General features: G+C 41.8%; 1 protein-coding gene across 4 annotated transcripts in view; it reads right to left on the bottom strand.

Moving 5' to 3' along the window:
• KLF12 (Kruppel like factor 12) overlaps nt 1-26,039 on the bottom strand; it is a 568,201-nt gene that overhangs the window by 20,560 nt on the left and 521,602 nt on the right. The window lies entirely within an intron of this gene.

Here is a 26,039-nt window from a genome sequence, read left to right as displayed (position 1 = left end):
TTCCAGTCCTCAAATAAGGAGATTTCAAGAGCTCAAATAGTCTAAGAAACAGATGTTAAATTATCCAATTCAACGAAGAGATTCTTAGGAGATAAAATTCCTATATGCCTATTTGCGGATTGACAAATTACAATAAAGAGGAAGAAAAAAAAATATAATAAAATAAAATTATACACAGCTTTCAGACTGCATTCTCAGGCTGAGATAGTGGATTATGACCCGCTTCGAGAATTTCATTCCTCGACCATTTCACCACACCAATATCTTTGCTCCTTTTGGAGAAAGTTGGGCACAAGGATTGCAACTCCTGAGGCAGGCCCAATGGGAACAAAACACGATCATGTCAAGTCTTGATACACAATCAAAGTGATTGGGCACCAGTTTCTTAGACATCTGTTTCGCTGTTTGTTTCTTACAACCCTATATATATGCCCTTGTTTTTTCCTCCCCCCACAGTATGTGTTCTCATCTTCTGTGTCACTCATATTTTCTGCCAGTTTAAGCTCTTTTTTCCACCTCTTTAGCATCTGTCAGCATTAGCCCCTTCTCTGAGTCCAAGCCACAGCTCCAACGCCAACATCAGTTCTCTTAGACCCAGCTCCTTTCCGACCCCAGTATCAGCCCCTGCTGCAGTTTTAGCATCAACATTCCATCCTCAGCCCTAGCTTCAACCCCATTTCAACATTAGCCTCTTTCCATTGACAGTATGAATATCAGCTTCCTTACAGCCTAGAGCAGAGGTGGGCAACTCTGGTCTTTGAGGGCCGGAATCCAGTCAGGTTTTCAGGATTTCCCCAATGAATATGCATGAGATCTATTTGCATGCACTACTTTCAATGTATATTCATTGGGGAAATCCTGAGAACCCGACTAGATTCCGGCCCTCGAGGACCGGAGTTGCCCACCCCTGGCCTAGAGGCAGCAGCAGTCCTCTTTCTTTTGTAGCACGATTCTTCCACATTCCAGCTTCATCATCACCATCAGCATCAGTCTCCTTCCAGCATGACAACTGGCATCATTTCCCTTTCCAGCCTCAGTATCAGCCTCCCAGTTCTAGATCCACTCATGATTAATCCCGGGCACAGAAGTAGAATCTGTTCCTTTAGTCCTGCTGATCAGCCCTTCTACAGCACTACAGCACTATAGCAGTTTAGAGATTGAAAACCAGGAATATGAAGTTAGACTAGGAATTGAAAGCAATATTGGATACAATCAGAGTTGATAAAAATGTACCAACTCAGACTCAAGCTTCAACATAAAAACTTACATTATAATATTTTCCCAATTTATCATTTTATACTTCCATAATTTTTTTTCTCCAGGTTCTATGTTCAGATTTCAAATAAATATGTTTTGTGATCTATTAGTCTTAATTTTGTACATATAAAAATATCCTGTTTCTATTATTAATGAAATTTCTCTCAGATTTACTATATATAGTAGGAGTAAAAGTTGGAGTTGGACAATAGAAAAAGAGAGGAGTTGGAGTCAGGGTTAAAGATTTAGTTTACCTACTCCAACCCTGAGGACGACAGGCATTTCCTGTATTCATGCAGGAAACAGGAAGTATCTGTATTAGTATTTCAAAATTTGCTGTGATGCTAATAGCGACCCAAGCTATAGAAAGGCAAAGGGAATGAAGAAACAAGCTCCCCTCCCCTGCAAACAAGCAGGCTTTCAATGCTCTTAAACTTTAGTACCTGTCCCTAAGCCAGTCTCTCATTGTCTCGTCCTTAAGTCAGCTCTAGCGATAAAGACCCCTCTCAATTTTTATGTGCTACAAGATGACAGTATTTGAAAGTACTGCTGCATACAATACAGAAAACCAGAGGACTGCATGAAAGACAGTGATTTGGAATTAAGTAAACCAGATCTAGTCAGTTTTTCCATGGTTTAAGGGCATGTCCTGTGAGGAAATCTTGCCAGAACGAAGAAGACAATCTACAGTAATATCTCACTAGGGATTCTGTTTACAAGGAGTACAGCTGTTCTGTTCTTGGTTAACCATCCCAGATATACTACTGTAATTAGTTACACTTTTATTCAAAATCATAATAGCTGAATGTGCAAAATTTATACAGCAAGGAAAGTTCTGTGGACTTTGTAAGAGGCTATCATTTAACTTTCAGAACTATAAACTTTTTGCCATGAGGACACCAACATTCTCTAGCTGCTGCTGAGATGGTTCCTGATGCCTGCACTAATCATCCCTAGATGTGCGACATTCATTACATATGTTTAAGGATATGGTAGCCTAGTCATGTCTCCAAAAACATCATGCCTTAGGTCCCACTTATATTGTGACAGATGCCTAATATCACAGGCTCTGCAGTTTCCACAGAATTGCAGTTTAAGAAAGGCTTTATTGATCAGCTGTTTCCTACCAGTAGGTAAATTTAGTCTGTCTAGTGTACTGCTGAGCTACAAACATTTACAGTTTATCTTATACTAGGTAAGGCCTGAATCCTGTTAGCTTCCTTCTGCCAGTGACTGGGCAATTAGCTTTATAGAATGTAAATACATTTAATAATTTGTTTTGCCATTTTTGTGTGATAAAGACAAATATTCCTAGTAGGAAGAGTGCATTCCCAGCTATCGCTTTCACTAACTACCTTCTTGACATGTTCATACAATTCACTGACAAAAACAGATGTTTAAAGGGGTATTTTTTATATGATGTCCAAATCTGAGTTTGGACGTTTTGCAAAACAAGCACAAAAATCCAGTAGCAAAGAAGACCATTTTCAAAACAGAAAAATTCTAATGTTCTTATGTTTATATGTTGAAAGTGGCCATTTCTCAGATGTGTTTTTTCTCAGTGCATCTATTTTATTGTACCATTTTTGAAAAAAACACATCTAGGAACATATTTCATCATAACCCTCTTATAGTGTATGGTGAGACCTCTAAAACCCATGCAAAACCTACTATCAAAAAGTGCAAAAACTAGAGGACACTCAATTAAATTACATGGAAATAATTTTAAAACAAACAGGAGACAATACTTTTTTACTCAAAGAACAGTTAAGCTCTGGAACTCGTTGCTAGAGGATGTGATAACACTAGTCAGTGTATCTGGGTTTAAAAAAGGTTTGGACAAGTTCCTGCAGGAAAAGAACAATTTGCTACTAAGACAGACATGGGGGAAATCACTGCTTGCCGTGGGATTAGTAGCATGGAATGCTGCTACTATTTGGGTTTCTCCCAGGTATTTGCGACCTGGATATCCCACTGTTGGAAGCAGGATACTGGACTACATTGACCATTGGTCTGACCCAGTGTGGCTATTCTTATGTGTATTGTCACATCAATTTTTAATCTTTACACTTCAATTAACTGTGAAAAAAAGTATATTGTCCGCCATAACTTAATCTGTGCAACATTTATCTGGGTGAGCCATGCTCTTCAATCAAATTTATGGAGACCTGACATATGGACCCTGTTTCTTTTTTTTATTATTTGATTTTCCAAATTTAAACATGAACATTATTCCTTCCAAGAAATCAAGTGAAAGAACAACTATACATCAAAAGAACATAAATACTGGGAAATATTTTAAATATATTTTCCAACTATTTCCAGTCCCCAAATAAGAAGATTCCAAGAGATCAAATAGTCTAAGGCAGTATTTCTCAACTCAAACCTGGAGTACCTCCTTTCCAGTCAGGTTTTCAAGATATCCACAATGAATATGCATGAAATACATTTGCATATAATGGAGGCAGTGTATGCAAATCAGGTTTATGCAAATTCAATGTGGATATCCTGAAAACCTGATTGGCAAGGGGGTACTCCAGGCCCAAGTTGAGAAACACTGGTCTAAGAAACAAGATGTTAAATTATATCCAATTCAATGAAGAGATTAACTCTTTGCAGATAAAATTTCTACATGCCTAATTGCGGATTGACAAATTACAATGAAGAGGAAGAAAAATAAAATAAAATTATATACAGCTCTCAGACTGCATTCTCAGGCTGAGATAGTGGATTATGGCCCGCTTTGACAATTTCATTACTCAACAATTGCATCACACAATATCCCTTATAGCTGCAGGTGTTATTTTTATGTAGGTACAGTAGAATTTGGGTGGATTTTGGAAGGCTCCCATAATTCACCATAAATGTAGTAGTTAGAGTGGGGTATGGGCCTGAAATCCCGTTGCTATGGATCACTGCACTGCCCACTAGACTACCCCCAAGAACCTGTTTGCTGCTTTGCTAGGACTGGCCATAACATCTGAAGCTTTCATACAGGAAATTATGTACTGTCATTCACTTTTTTTTTTTTGGAGGGGGGGGGGGGGGTCATGTTTACATCCCTTCAGTAGTTATCCGGTTAGTTTGGGCACCTTTTTGGTACTTACTCATTGTTAATACAGGTCTAGTCTCAAATATCCAGATTGTGCTCCTGCCCAAACCTCATTTGTATCACACCCTCTTGGGGTTTAGATGTGCTACAGACAAACACCATAGAAATCTGTCCAGACTATAGGTTTTGTAAATAGTGAATTGGCAGAGTTTTGCAAGAAAAATGTCCATCTGCCCCTTTATGCAACATTTTGGACATTTTTCTTTTTTGAAAATGAGCCCCTTAATCACATTAATGTATGCAAACCCACACTGTAACGTAATTGTGCAAATCAGAGGACTATCAGCAGCTTTGTTAAGATCATTTAGGCTGATATTCAGCACTTAACCAGATAAGTTAATTGGACTTGTAGGACTGCATAAATAAGAGTTCTATCTTTGTCTGGTTGAACTCGATCAGTTAAGAGCTGAATATCAGCACTTAACTGTATAAGAGTTGGCTATCTGCACATAATTGGATATTCAATCTTGGTGCCTGGACATGACCCAGCATTAAGGGCTCCTTTTACTAAGGTGCGCTAGCGTTTTTAGCGCACGCAGCAGGTTAGTGCGTGCTAACCCCGCGCTATGTGGCTAGAACTAACGCCAGCTCAATGCTGGCGTTAGCATCTAGCGTGTGCTGCATTGTAGCATGCGCTATTCTGCGCGTTAATGCCCTAATGCAGCTTAGTAAAAGGAGCCCTAAATATCCAGGCATAAAGCCCATAGCAGTGAAAAAAATCCATGCCCACCACTGGTGGAATATTTATCCTAATGTATATATCCTGACCAGTGTTCCCTCTAAGCGGGCGGGTGTTGTGAGCAAACTTTTTTCACTGTGAGCTAAAAATATCGGGCGCCAGCAAGTTATGAGCCAAATAAATATGTTGCTTTCTACCACAGAACTTCCTTACGTTTGTATGGAATCTATCCCCTTTCAACTTTAGAGAGTGCCCTCTCGTTCTCCCTGCCTTAGCTACTAAGTCTATTCCCTTCAGTACCTTGAATGTTTCTATCATGTCCCCTCTCAATCTCCTCTGCTCAAGGGAGAAGAGGCCCAGTTTCTCTAATCTTTCGCTGTACGGCAACTCCTCCAGCCCCCCTTAACCATTTTAGTTGCTCTTCTCTGGATCCTTTCGAGTAGTACCGTGTCCTTCTTAAAGTACCAGTGCTGGACGCAGTACTCCAGGTGAGGGCGTACCATGGCCCGGTACAGCAGCATGATAACCTTCTCTGTCTCTTCAGTCCAGCATCTGCCCCTTCCATTCACTGTCTGTCTTTCCCTGCCATCTCTCCTCCTGCCCCCCCCCACCCCCCAATTTGGTCTAGCATCCATCATCTTCCTTCTGTTCCCCTCATGGTCTGGCATCTCTATCCTTCCCTCCCCCCTGTGGTTTTTAGCATATCTCTCTTCTCATTTCCTCCACTCAGATCTGATCATTCTCTGCTCTCTCTTCCCTTTTCTTCTCTGGTCTTCCTTCTCTATTTTCTGCCTCCATCTAAATTAAATTCTTTCTTACTATTTAGTCCCGTTTCCCTCTTTTCACTGTGTCTACACACAGCTTGTCACCCCTTTCCCTCACCCCTCCATTATCTTACTATTTTCTTCCCCCTTTATTTATCTCCTCCTTCCATCCAGTATGTGTTCTTTCCCCACTTCCATTCAGCATCTGCTCTCCCTTCTCAACTGACATCCATCTGCCTTCTGCTCTCTCTCCCTTCTTCTCACTTCCATCATCTGTCCCCTTCTCTCTCTCTCTCATCTCCTCCATTCCATCATCTGCCCCTTCTCTCTCTCTCTCTCTCTCTCCCCCCCCCCCCAACTTCCATCATCTGCCCCCCTTCCCCTCACCTTTGTGGGTCACTTTCTTTCCCCTGAGGGTGGCTCATGTCACAGGGGAAGCTTTGGCCGAGCAGAACCGCTTGATTGACAGTGGAACTTACTTGATTGATGTCGATGCTGGGGCCCGTTGCCGTTTGAAGGAAAAAAAAAAAAGGTGGAAAAAAGGAACCTGTAAAGGCGAGAGGAAGGGAAACCTCCAGGACAGCTGCTTTTTGCCCTCCTTCAGCGGCCCAAGAGTTCAGACCAGCAGCGGCAGCTCTGTATGCTTTTAACTTCGGCACAGAGCTGCCCCTAATCAATAGTTTAGCGCGGTTTCATGAGGCAGCCTCGGGGCCTTTGATAGCCGGCCCGCTTCGATGATGCGATGTGGGCCGGCCTAGCAAAGGCCCCGAGGCTGCCTTATGAAACCGCGCTAAACTATTGATTAGGGGCAGCTCTGTGCCGAAGTTAAAAGCATACACAGCTGCCGCTGCTGGTCTGAAGGTGCGGAGACAAGGCAGGAGGCAAACGCGGTGGAAGGCAGGAGTCCCGGCGAAGGCAGGAGTCCCGGCACAGCGACTGCAACAGGAAGTTGCAAGTCAGCTGACGCCGGCCTTTCGTTGCGGCGGGGACCGAATCCTTCGCGGACCGGCAAGATTTTGTTTGCGGACCGGCGGTTGAAGAACTGTGCTCTACACTGTGTGCGCTGTGACGAGAAACTTGTGCGCTGCGAGGTAATATTTTGTGCGCCAGCGCACCCCAGCGCAGCTTAGCGGGAACCCTGATTTCCTGACAGATATCTACTGTGCTCTGCCTACTGAATAGTAAGATCAAAATATTTTTAGTCTAACAAATAGAATTATCTTTAGCATAGCCATGTAGACATAGAAATAATTACCCCCCCCAACCTTTTTACTAAGCCATGGTAGAGGTTTCTACTGCAGCCCGGAGTGACACTCATAGAATTCCTATGAGTGTCAGAGCAGAATCAGAGCATTTAGTGCTCTGGGCCGCAATAGAAATCTCTACCGCGGCATAGTAAAAGAGGGCCTATATTTCCTCCAAAGCATGTAGCCAACATGACTGTCTCTTGGAAAAAGTGACTAAAGTCTCAGATGCAAAAGCTCGGAATGTCATAGATCTATATGCATTCTGAAAAAGTTATGGGGCTCATAATCGAAAGAGAAAATCATCCAAAAACCGGCCTAAGTTGGCACTTGAACGAACATTTCTCAAAAACGTCCAAGTGCCGATAATAAAACTGGGTTTTAGACGTATTTAAAAATGACCTAGGCTTTCATAGTGCCGCTGAACAACCAAAGCTACACGGGGCATTTCAGGAGGAGTGTCGAGAGCGGGAGTTGGGCGGGACATGGGCCGGCTTGGACTTAGTCGTACAGCATGTATAACCAAAAGTTTTACAACAGAGCCTAGACGGAACTTGGACTTTGTGACTTAGACCATGTAAAACATGGTCTAAGTCACAAAAACCCACCTAAAGTCACCAGATAAGCACTGAAAACACATAAAACAGACCCCCATACACTACCCCAGTGATCAACGACCCTCCCCACCCCCATAGAAATTTTAATCACAACTTTAAAATTCAGCCTCCAGACCATTATCACCTGGCCGCCTAGCATAGGAAAGCCTAGTCATCTAGCACAGAGGCAGCTTAAGTCGTCTTGGGGGTGGGTTAGACACCCATAGAGAGAAGGACCCATGCCCATAGGCCCCTGTAATCACTGCATTGATACTTAAACATGTGCACTGCCCTATACACCCCCAAAACCCTTTTTTACTGGCATATAAGTGCTCCTGCAGCCATAAGGGCTATTGGGGTAGTAGATAGGTTTGTGGGGGCTCACCATGACCTATAAGGGAGCTGTAGTGAGGAGAAGACATGGCACCCTTTTTGTGAAGTTCACATCAGTGCCCTGTAAGGTACCCCACTATTTAGGTGCCATATCTGGGTGTTCAGTTCATCACTTTGCAGAACCCTCCCACGTCCAACAGGGCTTGTTCTAGGCGTTTTTGACTTGGACAGAAAGTTGGACGGAAATGTGGTATAAAGATAGACAATTTAGCGGCTTGGATTTATCAGATCGGCAGGACATATAATTAGACGATTTTCGAAACGAAAAAAAAGTTGGACGTATCTTTCGAAAATGTGTCAAGCTGTTTTTTTTACTTTGGACGACTTGCGAGATGGACGTAAACGGACTTAGACGTCCTTTTCGATTATGCCCCTCCACGTGTTGAACTTCTGTAACTATTTTTATTTTTTTCACATGAAAGATTGGGTTTTGGACTGTTGTACTACACATTTGGGGGGTCGGAAATTCTAAAACCGGGGCCTAAATGTAGGCACTAGAAGGCGCCCTACCGGCACCTATGTTAATTGAAGAACACTGCTAGAAACGGCAAAAAATGTCAAGGTTGAAGTGCCTACCGGTGCCTAAATAAAATGCGCCGGAATCATGCCTACATAGGCGCTTTAGGCCGTCAAATGCCAAAATAGGAATGACCAATGCCAGAAGTAGCATTAGGCGGCCTAAAACATATATATAGGTGCAATTCATGCAAAGATAGGTGCCAGAAATGTAAGCCCGGGAAACCCTGGCCTGCATTTCCAGTGCCTATCTTTCCCACAGGTGCGATTCTAAAACCAGCGTCAATGTGTGATTGACATGCAATCGGCAGCCACTTTTAAGGTGGCTGCCGATATCGGCACCAATTACAGAATCCAGTCCTTTTTGCTCTAACAGAATTCATTAAAAACTCATTTTCATTGTTCCCAGAGATAGTCACAAATGAGCATATTACCAATATTAAAGAAGGGCACAGTTAGGAAAAGTCTAAGCAAATACACATTTCCTGAAATTGAACAAATTAACAATGAATGGGATGGACAGCCTTATATTCAGGAAAATACAAACTTGTTCTAGAAACATGTAAATAGTGCTGGTTTCTATTGTTATAGAAACACCTGTCATACGCATACAATATTTTAATTCTGATATCCAATGATTTTCAGCATTTGAAAAAAAAGTAAATCTGTACCTTAATTGGTTAACAGATATTTTTTTTTCCCCTGATGTGTTCTGTGCATGATCTACTTGTTGATGCTTTAATTGAAAGAGAACAAAGACTCAAAGGGAAGAATAATTTATAGCACAACTAGAAAGTGCAAATAAAAACCCTGTACAAAATCTTCATCAAAACTTCTTTTGTTTTGGGTTTTTTTCCCTATCTGGTAAACATGAGACACCATTCTCTATGTTAAGAAATAGACATTTTATTATAATCTGATCTCCTGCTCTATATATGAAATCTCTCTCTCTCTCTCTCGCACACACACACACTCTCTCTCTGCAGGTTCTCAGATACATTCACAAACACACACACACACTGCAGGTTCTCTGATATAGAAAGAAGCTAGTTAATATGCTTGGGATATTGTCATTGCACAAATAAGGTATGTCTGGGTTTTGGTTTGTTCATAAGAAATAGAGCCACCTGGCAACTGCACTGTAGAAAAAAGGAATTGGATCAGCCTTTGAATCTAGGTTTCCTCCAGGCAATGTCTGAAGATTTGTCTTTTTGTTGAACCTCAACTGCTTTGAAAGGGGAATTTCAGTTGCTATTCCCACACTTCAGAAATACTCAAAAGCTGGTTTGGGGTCCAACTCAATCTCACTACTATGCCCTGTGAAGCCTAGAATTTGGCTCCCAGGCCAGGACAAACAAGTTATGAGCCAACTGGAGCTAAGAATAGTGAAGATGAGGCAGTATTCACAGCTCCTGGTGAGGGGTAGAGTCCCAGTTATCCCTCAGTGGGTAGTACTTAATGACTAGAGTTCAGATCGACATTAGTTATTTTCCAGATAGAGCTGTGGTTTATGGTTCCTGACAACAGACTGTTCCTGCAGTGACTTGGCAAACTTGAAAGGCAACTGTTAGAGCAGGTCATGCTGCCATAAACTATAAGAACTACCATACTACTCATAAGTAAGACCATTAAACACTGGATCTAGTTTCCAACAGTGGCCAATACATGTTACAGTTCAGTTCATATAGATCTGATATCCAAAGGAGGAGAGAAGATAAAAATGTAAAACAAAGCAAAACAAAAAAAGCGCCATAAGGAGATCAAACTTTAATAAAAATTTCAATTAATCATAGACAATGAATCCAGAACACGGCCATATTTTATTTGTAGGCTGCATTAGAGTAAAAACAATAAAATGAAACTAAAAATAACATAAATACTACATATTATTGGAAGATTTTATAACAAGTCATTAAATAGCATAACTGAAAGTAAAAACAAAATATATAAAAGTAATAATGATTATTTATTTCTTAAAAACAGTGATACATCTATATATATAAAATCGGATGTATGTATGTATGTGTGTGTGTGTGTATGTGCCGCGATCACGCAAAAACGGCTTGACCGATTTGAACGAAACTTGGTATGCAGATCCCTCACTACCTGGGATGATATGTTCTGGGGGTCTCGCGGCCCACCTGCACACGTGAGCGGAGCTACAAACATAAAATCAGATTTCACCCATTCATGTCAATGGAAAAAATGTAAAAAGCTGCCATTCTCACAGTAATTCAAAAACGGCTTGACCGATTTGAACGAAACTTGATATGCAGATCCCTCACTACCTGGGGTGATATGTTCTGGGGGTCTCGCGGCCCACCTGCACACGTGGGCGGAGCTACAAACAGAAAATCAGATTTCACCCATTCATGTCAATGGAAAAAATGTAAAAAGCTGCCATTCTCACTGTAATTCAAAAACGGCTTGACCGATTTGAACGAAACTTGGTATGCAGATCCCTCACTACCTGGGGTGATATGTTCTGGGGGTCTCGCGGCCCACCTGCACACATGGGCGGAGCTACAAACATAAAATCCGATTTCACCCATTCATGTCAATGGAAAAAATGTAAAAAGCTGCCATTCTCACAGTAATTAAAAAACGGCTTGACCGATTTGAACAAAACTTGGTATGCAGATCCCTCACTACCTGGGGTGATATGTTCTGGGGGTCTCGCGGCCCACCTGTACACATGGGCGGAGCTACAAACAGAAAATCAAATTTCACCCATTCATGTCAATGGAAAAAATGTAAAAAGCTGCTATTCTCACTGTAATTCAAAAACGGCTTGACCGATTTGAACGAAACTTGGTATGCAGATCCCTCACTACCTGGGGTGATATGTTCTGGGGGTCTCGCGGCCCACAACTCTATGTTGCTTGCTCAAGGGTGGGTTCACCCAAGAATTTATATGTTCTTGCTCCAGGAGGTGAAACTAAAATTGTTGTTTATAATCACGTTTTGCGTTAGTTGTATTGTATTCATTTTGTCAAATATTTCACATTATAATTTGAATATTGTACTTTTTATTAAGCTGTAAAAAAATAATTTCATTCACCACTATAAAGTATCTTTATTTGAATCCATTTACAGTGTTATTGCTACAATTAAATACACGGGCAACGCCGGGTCATCAGCTAGTATAACTATAAATAAATTATAGACACAATAGATGCAGTAGGAAATAAATATTACCAATCATCTGTTTTTAATTAAATTTTGTATGTGTGTTTTCTCCTTTTTGAGAACAGCATCTTGTCTTTCTGTTGTCATCCTTCCACTGAAAGATGATAAAGGGCTCCTTTTACTAAAGGCCTGTTTTACAAAGCTGGCGCACGGCAACAGCCCCGAAGCCCTTTAAATCTCTATGGGCTTCGGGGCCGCTAACGCGGCTTTGTAAAACAGGCCCTTAGGTGCGTTAGGGCATTAACGCGCGGAATAGCGCACGCTATAATGCTGCGCGTGCTAAATGCTAACGTCAGTATTGAGCTGGTGTTAGTTCTAGCCGTGTAGCGCAGGGTTAGCGTGCACTAATCTGCTGTGTGCGCTAAAAACACTAACGCACCTTAGTAAAAGGAGCCCAAAATTACTGGGGGAAAAAAATAAGTTTTGAAAAGTATTTGAAAGGTCCCTGAAAAAGATATGTGTCTGTTTACCGTCTGTATTATAAGGCTTCTCATCTATCCTGAAAAATACAAGGAGTCGGAGGCATGCATTGAAGCTACCGAGTAGTAAATTTAAAACAAGTTGCAGAAAATATTTCTTCACCCAGCGTGTAATTAGACTCTGTAAATTTGTTGCCAGAAAATGGTGAAAAAGCAGTTACCTTAGTAGGGTTCAAAAAAGGTTTAGATAATTTCCATAAAGAAAAGACCATAAGCCATTATTTAGATGTACTTGGGAAAATCCACTGTTTAGTTCTGGAATAAGCAGCTTGAAACCTGTTTTACTCTTCTGGGATCTGGCCAGGTAGTTGTGACTTGGATTGGCCACTGTTGGACTGGAGCTTGATGGACAGTCTTTTCCAGTATGGTGATGCTTATGTTCCTAGGCAGAGACTCTGGGACTGGGTAGGAGACCAAAAGACAAGTCTAAGATTTGCTAGGTATTTTCTTGTGTTATTAAATGCTATGGTTTTCCCTATTGATTCCTATAGAACTGGAGCAAAGAATTGTTTCACAGGATATGCAAATAAAAGTGTAGGGAGTGAAGCATGAGAAGGCAATTTTGGAATTTTGCCCTTGAGCAATAATTCTATTGCCTAGTATTCTAGTATTTACGTGCATAAATGATCTTCTATGGAATACAAGGGGCCGCTGAAAAGTTCTCAGCCCAGCCAAGATAAGAATGATTTGGAGCCATGAAACTTACAAGTGATACCACACTTTTCTTGACACTTTTTGTTTCAATGGTTTTGTTACAGAGAAACCTGGACTAGACATTTTTTTGCAGTGGAAACAAATAATTTCTGTTTGGATGTTCTTATACAGTAAATTTGTTTACGACTTTGCAGGCGCTTATGAACCAGTAATTTTTTGCATTACAAGGAATGCAAAGGTAGCAAAAATGCATTTTCACTTTGTTGTATCAGCATGTTTCCAAGAGAGTGTATGTGTTTCCTTTTCATTTCATTGTTGTGCACAAAATTGTGCGTCACTATATACACATAATTGTGAAAAATTAGATCTATGCTTGGAAAATAATGAAACTAAGGACAATAAAACAATCTAATGAAAAAATAAAAAAGACAACCAAATGCACTAACAAAATAAAACCTTTTTTTTTTGCATATCTCTGGAATGAATATAGTAAATAAATAAATAAATAATAAATGCATTTTTTTTTTTTGTCAAGGAATAGTCATGATTTTTGACTCCCTAGTGTTACACAGTAACTCAGTACTATGCCAGAGAATTAAGGTTACGACCTTATAACAAGATCATGAAGGGCATAGAGAGAGTAGAGAAGGACCGATTCTTCAAACTTTCAAAGAATAAAAGAACAAGAGGGCATTCGGAAAAGTTGAAAGGGGACAGATTCAAAACAAATGCCAGGAAGTTCTTCTTTACCCAACGTGTGGTGGACACCTGGAATGCGCTTCCAGAGGACGTAACAGGGCAGAGCACGGTACTGGGGTTTAAGAAAGGATTGGACAACTTCCTGCTGGAAAAGGGGATAGAGGGGTATAGATAGAGGATTACTGCACAGGTCCTGGATCTGTTGGGCCGCCGCGTGCACGGACTGCTGGGCACGATGGACCTCGGGTCTGACTCAGCGGAGGCATTGCTTATGTTCTTATGACTCTTTTCCTTGTTATCCTTTCTTACAAGAAGACAAGAAAAAGAAAATCCAACAAGTTACAGTAAAAACCCGGTGAACCCAGGACAAAGAAAAGTACTGCAGACAGATGTACAAGATGCAGGCAAGGTTTATTTTGAACAAACAAACACATTGTTTTATACAAATAGACCACTTTATACAAAATATGGGACCCGACACAGTCTGTATTTCGATCAACACGTCTTCTCCAGCGGTCCCATAAAATGGTGGATTCAAAGGACACACAACAATAATGCCTGATCTGTAAATTCTAGTTCCTTCAGCAGTACATTTCCATTGTTTAAATGAACAGCTTACAAATCAGGCATTATTGTTGTGTGTCCTTTGAATCCATCATTTTATGAGACCCCTGAAGAAGACGTGTTGATCGAAACATAGACCATGTCGGGTCCCATATTTTGTATAAAGTGGTCTATTTGTACACAACAATCTGTTTGTTTGTTCAAAATAAACCTTGCCTGCATCTTGTACATCTGTCTGCAGAACTTTTCTTTGTCTTGGGTTTATCCTTTCTTACAAGACATGTTATATATAAGACACAATGGGGAATTTACACAACTATGGGCTCCTTTTACAAAGGTGCGTTAGGGCTTTAACGCACGGAATAGTGCGTGCTGAATTGCCATGCGCACTAGACCTTAACACCAGCTTTGAGCTGGCATTAGTTCTAGAAGCGTAGTGCGGGTTTAGCGCATGCTAAAATCCTGCGTGCACTAAAAACGCTAGCGCACCTTAGTAAAAGGAGCCCTATATGTTTTTCATTACTGTCTCATGAACTTGATAGTATACTCCAGGATAATATACTACTACGCTTCCAGACGCATGCAGCGCTGTACAACAAACACGCAAGAGACGGTCCCTGCTCAAAAGAGTTTACAATCTAATTAAGACAAACATAGGACAAAGGCTTATACATGTTACATAGGTGAGGATATATAAGGGAATAGAGGTAGGAGAGTAAAGAGAGAATGGCAGCAGATATGGGTGATTTACAAATTGGCAGGGTGGGCATAAATGCAGTTTCAAAAAAGTGGGCTTTAAGCCTGGATTTGAACATCATGAGAGATGGGTCCCGACACTGAGTCAGGCAGGATGTTCCGGGCATAAGACACAGCAAGGCAGGTTGCCAGTGGAGCACTTTGAGGAGAGGGGTAATGTGAGAATAATGACTGGCAAAATACGAGGCGAGTAGCAGAATATACTATGACACTTGAGTTTTTGGATTATTTTCATTGGTCCTGCATTTTTCTCCATAAATTCAAATAAAGATTTTTCCTTTTTAGAAAGCTTTCTACATATGTCCTTGGCACACGGCAACTCATTATGATTATTGCTTTGAAGAACTCTTGCTACACATGTACGCATGTAGTCATCTTTAGAATGTGATATGTGTAAGCAGGCATAGAGAACATCATAGTGCAATTAGCTTTGTTGCAACAAAGTACCTTTATGACACTCGTACGGTTTGGCTGGAATAAAAAGGAGATCTTATATTAAGAAAAAAACAACAGAACAATTTAACATTTTCCCTTTCATCTTCTTAGGCTTACTCATCGGAATGGTTTCAGGATGGAAACCAAAACACTGGGCTTATGATATGTAACCATGCCTTTTGGATGAGAATTTTCTTTAGAAATATTTTGGCATGCCTTGATTTATATCACTCTAGTTTTGGCATGTTTGGGGGGGGCCTCCTGTCATAGTGAGGAGCACCCATGCCATGGGACAAAGTTTATACTGTACATGCTATTTATTTCTAATGCACACTACAAAGCTTCATTGCATCACTTCTGCTAACGTTTATAGACAGTATCTTTGTTTAATTATCAAAGAAATGTGGCACTTTGCACTGGGAGAAACAGGCACTGAAGGCTGAAACTACAACAGTTGAAAAAACACATACTTTCTGTCCATGCTAGCATATTACTTCAACCACAAAATGACAATAACCCCCTATAGCTCAAGGGCATCCTGACTAGATATTTCCTAATCAGTTTTTTGATGAACTAATCCTGACGTGAGAGAAGAAAGATCAAATAAAATACAATATTCAGCATTAGTTTAGAACTGGAGTTCTAATCAATGAGAGCAGTGGAGTAAATTCCACCCAAACATAGTGTGACCATATGGCTCCAGAAAAAAGGGGACGGATTGAGACATCCGGGTTTTACTTCCACTGAAAGCAACCAAGATGCCTCAATCTGTTCTCCTTACTTCCATTGCTTTCAATGGAAGTAAAACCCAGATGTCTCAATCCGTCCCTTTTTTTCTGGAGCATATGGTCACACTACCCAAACAGCTCCTGCAGTTCAGGGAGGCCTAGGAAAGGAAAGGGGGGGGGGGGCATTTATAGTTGCTTCTGTAATTTCTAAGATGGATCTTGGAGGTCTAGAAATCTTCCTGTGTCTTCTTTTTCTCCCCTGAGTGCTATTCCCACTACCTAATTAACAGACTGGTAAACTTTCAGGGTACTTCTTTTACCCCCTTGCCCCTCTCTCCTCCCTCTTATATTGCCCCTTGAAAAACCCCGTAGCCTTGGGAAAAGTAGTATTTTTGCACCTTCACCCTTTTGTACTCAATAAGATTCTAGAAAATCATTCCTTCTGTACATCTCTCAGACTCTGCCCATGAGGGTGCCCGTGCCTGGTTTCTGAAACAGCATATCACCATGCTATCACCTAAATTCATGAAGCTTATACTGTAAATACAAGCCTGATGCAAGGAACAGTTCCTACATTCTGGAAGCAGTTTATCATTAGGCATTGCCTAAAAAAAACATGGACCAGATCCCACTGTCTGCTCAATTTTCTTCTTATCGCTAACCTGTCTTTCCAGGCTAAGCTGTGTGAGAAGAAAGCTCTCTCACAATTGCTCAGCTTTTGGAACTCTAACTTCTTCTTTCACCCTTATCAATCAGGCTTACATGAAGGCCACAGCACTGAAACAGCTCTGCTCTCTATGATCAATGACATCACTTGTTTCCTTGATGCTGAATGAGATGTGTTGTTGATCTAGTTAGATCTCAGTTCCACTTTTGATTTAGTTAACCATGGTCTATTGCTAATCTGTTCGATGGACTCTGATATTAGGGGGTGGTGCTCAACTGATTCTGCTTCTACTTTTCTACAAATTCATTTGAAATAGTTTTAGATTCAGTTTTCTCCAAATCTCTTCCTCTGTCAGGTGGGGTCTCTCAAGGATCTCCTATTTTGTTTAAGATTTATGTTGCTGTCCTCAGGGCAGGATTAACCAATAGGCCAAGTAGGTACGTGCATAGGGCCCGAAATGGTCAAGGGGGCCCGATGAAGGAGGGCATCAACATTGTTTTTTCCAAACGGCGATGGGCCCCTCCAGCATTGAACGGCAACGCGGGCCCCACCCCGATTGGCAATGCAGCCCCCGCATCGACGGAAAGTAAGACAAGCAAGCAAGGATGCACACTGGTTACCTATTGGTCATAGGATTATGTTTAAAATAATGTTTCTTATTTTTAAGACACTAGCATCTAATGAACCACAATTCATTTCCAAATTATTAATCCCTTATAAGCCAAAACGCTCACTACGATCATCGGAACAAAATCTCCTTTCGGTACCATCATTAAAGATTATTGGGACTAGAAGATTAGATATTTTTACAGTTATGGGCCCACAATGGTGGAATGCTTTACCACAGTATATTCGATCTGAGCTAGATATTGTTAAATTTAAAACACTCTTAAAGACTTATTTATTTAAAGATGCCTACGATTTTTAAAAATATCATTTTTTTTTGGTGCTCTGGTTTTATAACACCCTTCCCATTGTTTTTTCCTTATTTTCAACTTTACCCAAATATTGTAACTTTTATCCCCATTCCTCAAATTCATGTATGTATTGTTTTAACTTTGAAATTTGAATTATTTTGTAAGTTTCTTCTATTTAAATTGTAATATGTACATCGCCTAGAATATGTAATAGGCGATTCATCAAAAACTGAATAAACTTGAAACTTGAAACTTGTAAGAAAGGCAATGGGAACTGTAAATGTGCAAGCGGTGCTTCTTGCCCAAAGCTTCCCTCTGATGCAGCTTCCTGTTTCCACCTAGGCACATGGTGGGGTGGGGCGGGGCAGAGGGCCCAGTGTACTTGTGTGCCTAGGGGCCCTAGACAAATTAATCCTGCCCTGGCTGTCCTAATGATTCTCATTCAATCAACAGATCTTTATCTTTATACATATGGCATACAACTGCAAATATTTCACAAACTAAGACATATATTTTCTACTATTCTTGCCTGGATAGCTTGCCATAAACTCTTTCTTAATGTCAGAAAAACTGTCTCTGGTTTTCTCATTCCTAGGGTTACCAGACATTTGGGGAAACCCAGACATGTCTTCTTTTTAGAGGACTGTCCAGGCTTCCGGATGGACTTTCCAAAACCCGGCATTTGTCTGGGTTTTGGAAAATCCCTACAAGCACCGGCTACATCTGGAGGGCCTCTGAGTATGGGCGAATGACATCACACACATCTGCGCATGCTCAGGTTGTCCAGACATGGCCGGAACTCGTAGCAAAGAGAGGAGACTTTCTAGGAGGTGGGGCTAGAGGTAGAACGGGGCAGGGCAGAAGACAGAATGGGGTGGGAGTCATGTGTCCGGGGTTTTCTTTTTTAAAATATGATAACCCTACTCATTCCCTTTCTAAGTGGAGTAGAACGGGTACAATTGGATTGATTTTTCACTCTGTCAAAAATTACAAAGACTAGGGGACACTCAATGAAGTTACAGGGAAATACTTTTAAAACCAATAGGAGGAAATATTTTTTCACTCAGAGAATAGTTAAGCTCTGGAATGCTTTGCTAGAGGTTGTGGTAAAAGTGGATAGTGTAGCTGGTTTTAAGAAAGGTTTGGACAATATTCTGGAGGAAAAGTCCATAGTCTGTTATTGAGAAAGAAATGGGGCAAGCCACTGCTTGCCTTGGATCGGTAGCATGGTATGTTGCTACTCTTTGGGTTTGGCCAGGTACTAGTGACCTGGATTGGCCACCGTGAGAATGGGCTACTGGACTTGATGGACCGTCTCCCCTCCCTATTGTTTCCTTTCAATTATGTAGTTCTACCTCAGTTCCTTTTTGTTCCAGTTTTGTCTTGTAATTTTATTTGATTTGTTACTAATTTGTTTTCACTTTGTTTTTAGCCTTTGTTATTACCATTTTATGTTATGCCCTTGTAATATATTGTAAACCGTGAAGAAATTTGATTCGGCGGTATAACAAATTTTTAGTGAACTTGGTTGGTCTGACCCAGTAAGGCTATTCTTATGTTCTTCTACACCACCACATATGGGAGCTATTCAAAAATAATGTCTTCACATTCATAATTTGTCAACCAATGGCAGCACTGACATGCTATGTGTTCACTCATTCTTTGAAATTCACCGCCACATGTCTATGGTGTTGACTGTGTTGATGTGAGATTGTGCATTGCTGGGCCATATTGTACATGTGGACCCCTTAATTTGAACTTTTGTCGCTGATTGGGAGACTTACTTCATATAGGACATACCCACACAGCTGTTGCAAGGATTAATTTAGATGTGGCTTCATCCGCGAACCTTGGGGCCTTTGCTAGACCGGCTCGTTTCGATGATGCAATGGCCAGCCTAGCAAGAGCCCCGAGTCTCGCAGATGAAATCGCGTCTAACTTAATCCTAGCAGCAGCTGTGTGACCAAGTTAAAAGCACACAGTGAGCTGCCGCTAGAGACAGGAGAAATACTGCTGGACAAGGGAGGAGGGAAAGGGAAGGGAGAAGGGGTACTGATGGAGAGGATGAGGAGGAAGGGGGAGGATGGAAGGGAGAAGGGGTGCTGCTGTACATGGGGAGAGGAAGAGGTGCTGCTGGACAGGGGGCAGGGAAAGGTAAAGTAGAAGAGGTGCTACTGGACCTGGCAGAAGGAGAGGGAAAGGAAAGATGCTATACACTGGAAGGGAGGGTGAGATGGTGGATAGGGTGAGAGCATATTAGCTGTGAGTGGGGTTGGGGGTAGGGAAGGAAGGAAGGAAAGTTGTTACAGGAGGAGTGAGAGTAATGTGAGAGGGAGAAATGGACATGGGGTGGAGGAGAGGGAGAAATGATGCATGGAGAAAGAACATGGGTTGGGGAGTGGGGAAGGAAGGATCTCATTCGAGGGAAAAGGCAAGGAGAGAGAGAAAAAGTATGCAAGAGGCAGAAACGGTTGGACTTATGGAGAGGGCGAGATGGATGGGGAAGATAGAAAGGAGGGAAGGAGAAATGTCACACTCGGGGGGGGGAAGGAGGAGAGGGCAGAGAATGAAAATTTGGACTCATGGAGGGAGAGAGAGACGTTGGTTAGGTGAGGGAAGGAGGACCGGAGAAGAAGCATACAGGAGGAAGAGAAAAAGAAATGTTGGACAGGTGGAAAGGAGGGACAAATGTTGGACTGGGAGTGGGGCCAGAAAGGAGGAAGAGAAGGGAGATGGACTGCAGGGGGCAGAAAGGAGGAAGAGAGAGAAAAATGTTACACTGGGGGGGGGGTATAGGAGATATGACTAAAGGAAGGGAGAGATACCAGACCAGGGAATAGAAGGTAAGGAGGGGAGTCTGGTTGCACAATAGAAATAATAGTAGTAGTAGTAGTAGTAAAGAGAGATGCCAGATTATGGGAAGTAGAGGAGAGAGATGCCAGACTAATAATTTTAAAAAAATCGTGGCTCGGGCTCGGGCTGCCCCCCCACCCCAAGGCCTCCTATGATCATCTTCTTGAGCAGGAGGAAGCCCAAAGTCCTCCTGCCTCTGCCGCGATACTGGCCTTAGGCCACACCCCGATGCATCATCTGATGCACGGGGAGGAGCCTAAGGCACTGATTGGCTGAGGTGCCTCGGGTTCTTCCATTGGGGGGGGCCTGTGGTGCCTCAGCCAATCAGGGACTTCCTTAGGGAGGATTTTGTTTTCAATATAGTGATAGAAATGTGTCAATTTTGAGAATTTATATCTGCTATGTATATTGTGTGTATATGAAAAATGAATGGAAAAAATTGCATTACAATTAGTAAATTAGGGTAGCACTGATAGAACCTGCAGTTTTGTTTAAAATACTGTGTTTTAGGTGGTATAGAGCCTATATTTCTGCCTTACTTGTAGTCTTACTTATAGTCCCACCAACCCCAGGGACCACTATTCATATATAGAGACCCATATAATCAGGACTACTCAAATCAAGTTACTTCACAACCAATCAAGATGACCTTTATTCTATGCAATCACTGTGGTGCTTTAATTCCAAGACATACTATTTGGAGGCTTAAGGCTTGCCCCATCTGTCTTCAACTTGCCAGTATTAAGGAGGAGCTCTGCAAACTTAAACAGGAATTGAGTACAATTAAAGCAGCTTCCATCACTCCACAAAATCATACCAACTTACCACCTCTACCTCAAAGAATAAAACAGCCCAGGAATAAATGGGTCATAGTAGGCTCAGGAAGACTGCGACATGTAACACAGAAAAATCCACCTTCACTAATATTACCTCTACAGAATTCCTTCGCTCCACTAGTGCACTGCGATACTCAGGAAAACAGAAGGGAGGTGGGACTGGAACCAATGAAGGTAACTCAAGAGAACAAGCGCACCCTAAGTACAAATAAAAAAGCCAAAAACAGAAAACTATTACTGTTGGGGGATTCCATCATCAGAGGCATTAACCTTGGAACACAGGGCGAGGAGACCAAAATAATGAAATGTCTTCCAGGATCCTCAGCTACCAGGAGTTCCAGGCAAATACTGACTATAATTAAGGAAGAAACTAAGGATGTTATTATCCATCTGGGAACAAATGACCTGGCCAACAACTCCACACTTGCAGCACAGAAAGCTTTTCGGGAGCTTGGTGAGGGCGTGAAACCTTTTGTAAAGACTTTAGCTTTTTCTGAAATACTGCCTGCATATGGAAAAGGAGAGCAAAGAGTGAAAAACACAGAGGACTTTAATAGATGGCTCAGAGCCTGGTGTCATCAAGAAGGCTTCAGGTACATAGGAGGATGGGGAAATACATGGAAGGACAAGAAGCTATATTGCACTGATGGGCTACATATTACTACAGCAGGAAAAAGAAACCTTGCAGAGAAATTTAGACAATATTTTTCTAGGCATTTATACTAGAAGGTGGGGGTGGTGTATGTACGAAGGACAATTATAGAGACCACCCCCGGCAAAAGAAAAGATGTGATAGTAGTAAAGGCTGCAACATAAGCAATATCAGCAACTCATTTCTTAGTATTGCAACGGAAAGTGAAACGACACAAAAATCCATACGAAAAAGGAGATTATCGCTGAAAAAGAGCTGGAAAGCGATGACCACAAATGCTCGCAGTCTAAGCAACAAAGTTCATGATCTGCAAGCCCTGATATTAGAGGCAGATCTAGATATTGTTGCTATCACAGAGACATGGTTCAGTGAATCACATGGATGGGATGCAAACATACCGGGATATAATCTTTTTAGGAAGGACAGAGATGGTCATAAAGGTGAAGGAGTAGCTCTCTATGTAAAGATCAATATCCAAGCGACCGAAATGCAAGGGACCTGGGGAGAGGAAGAAGCAATATGGATTGCTCTGAAAAGAGAAGATGGAACTTCTATCTACGTGGGTGTAGTCTACAGACCTCCGACTCAATCGCAGCAAATTGATAAGGATCTGATTGTGGATATCCAAAAGTTTGGAAGGAAAGAAGAGGGTCTGCTGTTGGGAGATTTCAACATGCCGGATGCGGACTGGAATGTTCCGTCTGCGGAATCGGAAAGAAGTAGGGAGATTGTGGATGCCTTTCAAGAGGCTCTGCTCAGACAAATGGTGACGGAACCCACAAGGGAAAAAGCGATATTGGATCTGGTCCTCACAAATGGAGAGAGTATCTCTAATGTTCGAGTGGGTGCTCACCTGGGTAGTAGCGATCATCAAACGGTTTGGTTTGATATAACGGCTAAAGTGGAGAGCGGCCGCACGATACTTAAAGTCCTAGATTTCAAACGTACGGACTTTAATGCAATGGGAAAGTACCTGTTAGGATGGGAGGACATAAGAGAAGTGGAAAGACAGTGGTCTAAGCTGAAAGGAGCGATAAAAATGGCTACGGACCTTTATGTAAAGAAAATCAATAAAAACAAGAGAAAAAGGAAGCCGATATGGTTCTCTAACCTAGTGGCTGAGAAAATAAAGGTGAAAGAGTTGGCGTTCATGAAATATAAAAAAACCCAAGAAGAGGAGAGCAGAAAGGACTACAGGGTGAAACTGAAAGAAGCCAAGAGAGAGATACGTTTGGCGAAGGCACAGGCGGAAGAACAAATGGCTAAAAATGTAAAAAAGGGAGATAAAAAATTTTTCAGATATATTAGTGAAAGGAGGAAGATAAAAAATGGAATTGCTAGGCTAAAAGATGCTGGGAACAAATATGTGGAGAGTGATGAGGAGAAAGCAAATGTGCTAAACAAATACTTCTGTTCTGTTTTCACAGAAGAAAATCCTGGAGAAGGACCGAGATTGTCTGGCAAAGTTACACGAGAAAATGGAGTAGATTCTGCGCCGTTCACGGAGGAGGGTGTTTATGAGCAACTTGAAAAACTGAAGGTGGACAAAGCGATGGGACCAGACGGGATCCATCCCAGGATACTAAGGGAGCTCAGAGAGGTTCTGGCGAGTCCTATTAAAGACTTGTTCAACAAATCTCTGGAGACGGGAGTGATTCCTGGGGATTGGAGGAGAGCGGATGTGGTCCCTATTCATAAAAGTGGTCACAGGGATGAAGCAGGAAACTACAGGCCGGTGAGCCTCACTTCAGTTGTTGGAAAAATAATGGAAGTGTTGCTGAAAGAAAGGATAGTGTATTTCCTTGAATCTAATGGGTTACAGGATCCGAGGCAACATGGCTTTACAAAAGGTAAATCGTGCCAAACGAACCTGATTGAATTTTTTGATTGGGTGACCAGAGAGCTGGATCGAGGACATATGCTAGATGTAATTTACTTGGATTTCAGCAAAGCCTTTGATACAGTTCCTCATAGGAGGCTGTTGAACAAACCTGAAGGGCTGAAGTTAGGACCCAAAGTGGTGAACTGGGTCAGAAACTGGCTGTCGGACAGACGCCAGAGGGTGGTGGTTAATGGAAGTTGCTCGAAGGAAGGAAAGGTGACTAGTGGAGTCCCTCAGGGTTCGGTGCTGGGGCCAATCCTGTTCAATATGTATGTAAGTGACATTGCTGAAGGGTTAGAAGGAAAAGTGTGCCTTTTTGCAGATGATACCAAGATTTGTAACAGAGTAGACACCGAAGAGGGAGTGGAAAATATGAAAAAGGATCTGCAAAAGTTAGAGGAATGGTCTAATGCCTGGCAACTAAAATTCAATGCAAAGAAATGCAGAGTAATGCATTTGGGGATTAATAATAGGAAGGAACCGTATATGCTGGGAGGAGAGAAGCTGATATGCACGGACGGGGGAGGGACCTTGGGGTGATAGTGTCCGAAGATCTAAAGGCGAAAAAACAGTGTGACAAGGCAGTGGCTGCTGCCAGAAGGATTCTGGGCTGTATAAAGAGAGGCGTAGTCAGTAGAAGGAAGAAGGTGTTGATGCCCCTGTACAGGTCATTGGTGAGGCCCCACTTGGAGTATTGTGTTCAGTTTTGGAGACCGTATCTGGCGAAAGACGTAAGAAGACTTGAGGCGGTCCAGAGGAGGGCGACGAAAATGATAGGAGGCTTGCGCCAGAAGACGTATAAGGAGAGACTGGAAGCCCTGAATATGTATACCCTAGAGGAAAGGAGAGACACAAGAACATAAGAACTTAAGAAATGCCTCCGCTGGGTCAGACCTGAGGTCCATCACGCCCAGCAGTCCGCTCACGCGGCGGCCCATCAGGTCCAGGACCTGTGCAGTAATCTTTTATCTATACCCCTCTATCCCCTTTTCCAGCAGGAAATTGTCCAATCCTTTCTTAAACCCCAGTACCGTTCGCTGCCCTATAACGTCCTCTGGAAGCGCATTCCAAGTGTCCACCACACGTTGGGTAAAGAAGAACTTCCTAGCATTCATTTTGAATCTGTCCCCTTTCAACTTTTCCGAATGCCCTCTTGTTTCTTTATGTTCTGAAAGTTTGAAGAATCTGTCCCTCTCTACTCTCTCTATGCCCTTCATGATCTTGTAAGTCTCTATCATATCCCCTCTAAGTCTTCTCTTCTCCAGGGAAAAGAGACCCAGTTTCTCCAATCTCTCCAAGTTTCCAAGTTTCCAAGTTTATTGGTTTTTAATATCCCGACCATCAAACAATTGTCTGGCCGGTTAACAATAAAATTTTTTAAAAAAAGAATTAAATGAAGTAGTATGTGCAAAAAGATGTCTAAAGTTAAACATAAATGACAAAGACTTGACGTACTAGAGTGTGAGGGCAATAAGTGTGGAGAGGGAAAAAGTTACATTGTATAGGTGAGAAAGAGAGAGTGGGGGGGAGGATTGAACAAAAGGTAGGGGAGCATTAAAATAATGGAAGCTTGCTGGCCGAAAGAAGAGAGAGAAGATGCTTTTAGGTTTGATTAAAAGCATCTCGAAATAAAAAAGTCTTTAGATTGATCTTGAATTTGACTAGTTGTTGTTCGTCGCGGAGGTGTTGTGGAAGTGAGTTCCATAAAGTAGGGGCTGTTATAGCGAAGTTTGTTTTGCGAGTATAATAAAAATCTTTAAGGGATGGAATATAGAGAAGTTTTTGGTCAGATGATCTTAATGTGCGAGCGGAACTTTGAGGTATAAGGAGTTTATCGAGGAATGTAGGTTGATGTAAGAGTTTGATTTTGAAAGTGAGTAGAATAATTTTATAAGTGATACGATAGGAAATTGGAAGCCAGTGGGCTTCCTTTAAGAGAGGAGTGACATGATCGTATTTGTTTTTTTTATAGATAAGTTTTATTGCGGTATTTTGTATCAGTTGAAGGCGTCGAAGTTCTTTTTGCGGGAGGCCATTAAGGAGCGAGTTGCAGTAGTCTAAGTGAGAAATTACTAAAGAGTGGGTCAATATAGTAATAGAATCAGTATTTAGAATGGAAATTAATGATCTGATAATGCGAAGTTTATAGAAGCAGACCTTTACTACA

Source organism: Geotrypetes seraphini, chromosome 6 (assembly GCF_902459505.1).
Source record: "Geotrypetes seraphini chromosome 6, aGeoSer1.1, whole genome shotgun sequence".
In the NCBI taxonomy this organism is placed as follows: Eukaryota; Metazoa; Chordata; class Amphibia; order Gymnophiona; family Dermophiidae; genus Geotrypetes; species Geotrypetes seraphini.
Note: the sequence above shows the minus strand (reverse complement) of the source record. Positions and strands in the feature narration are given on the sequence as shown.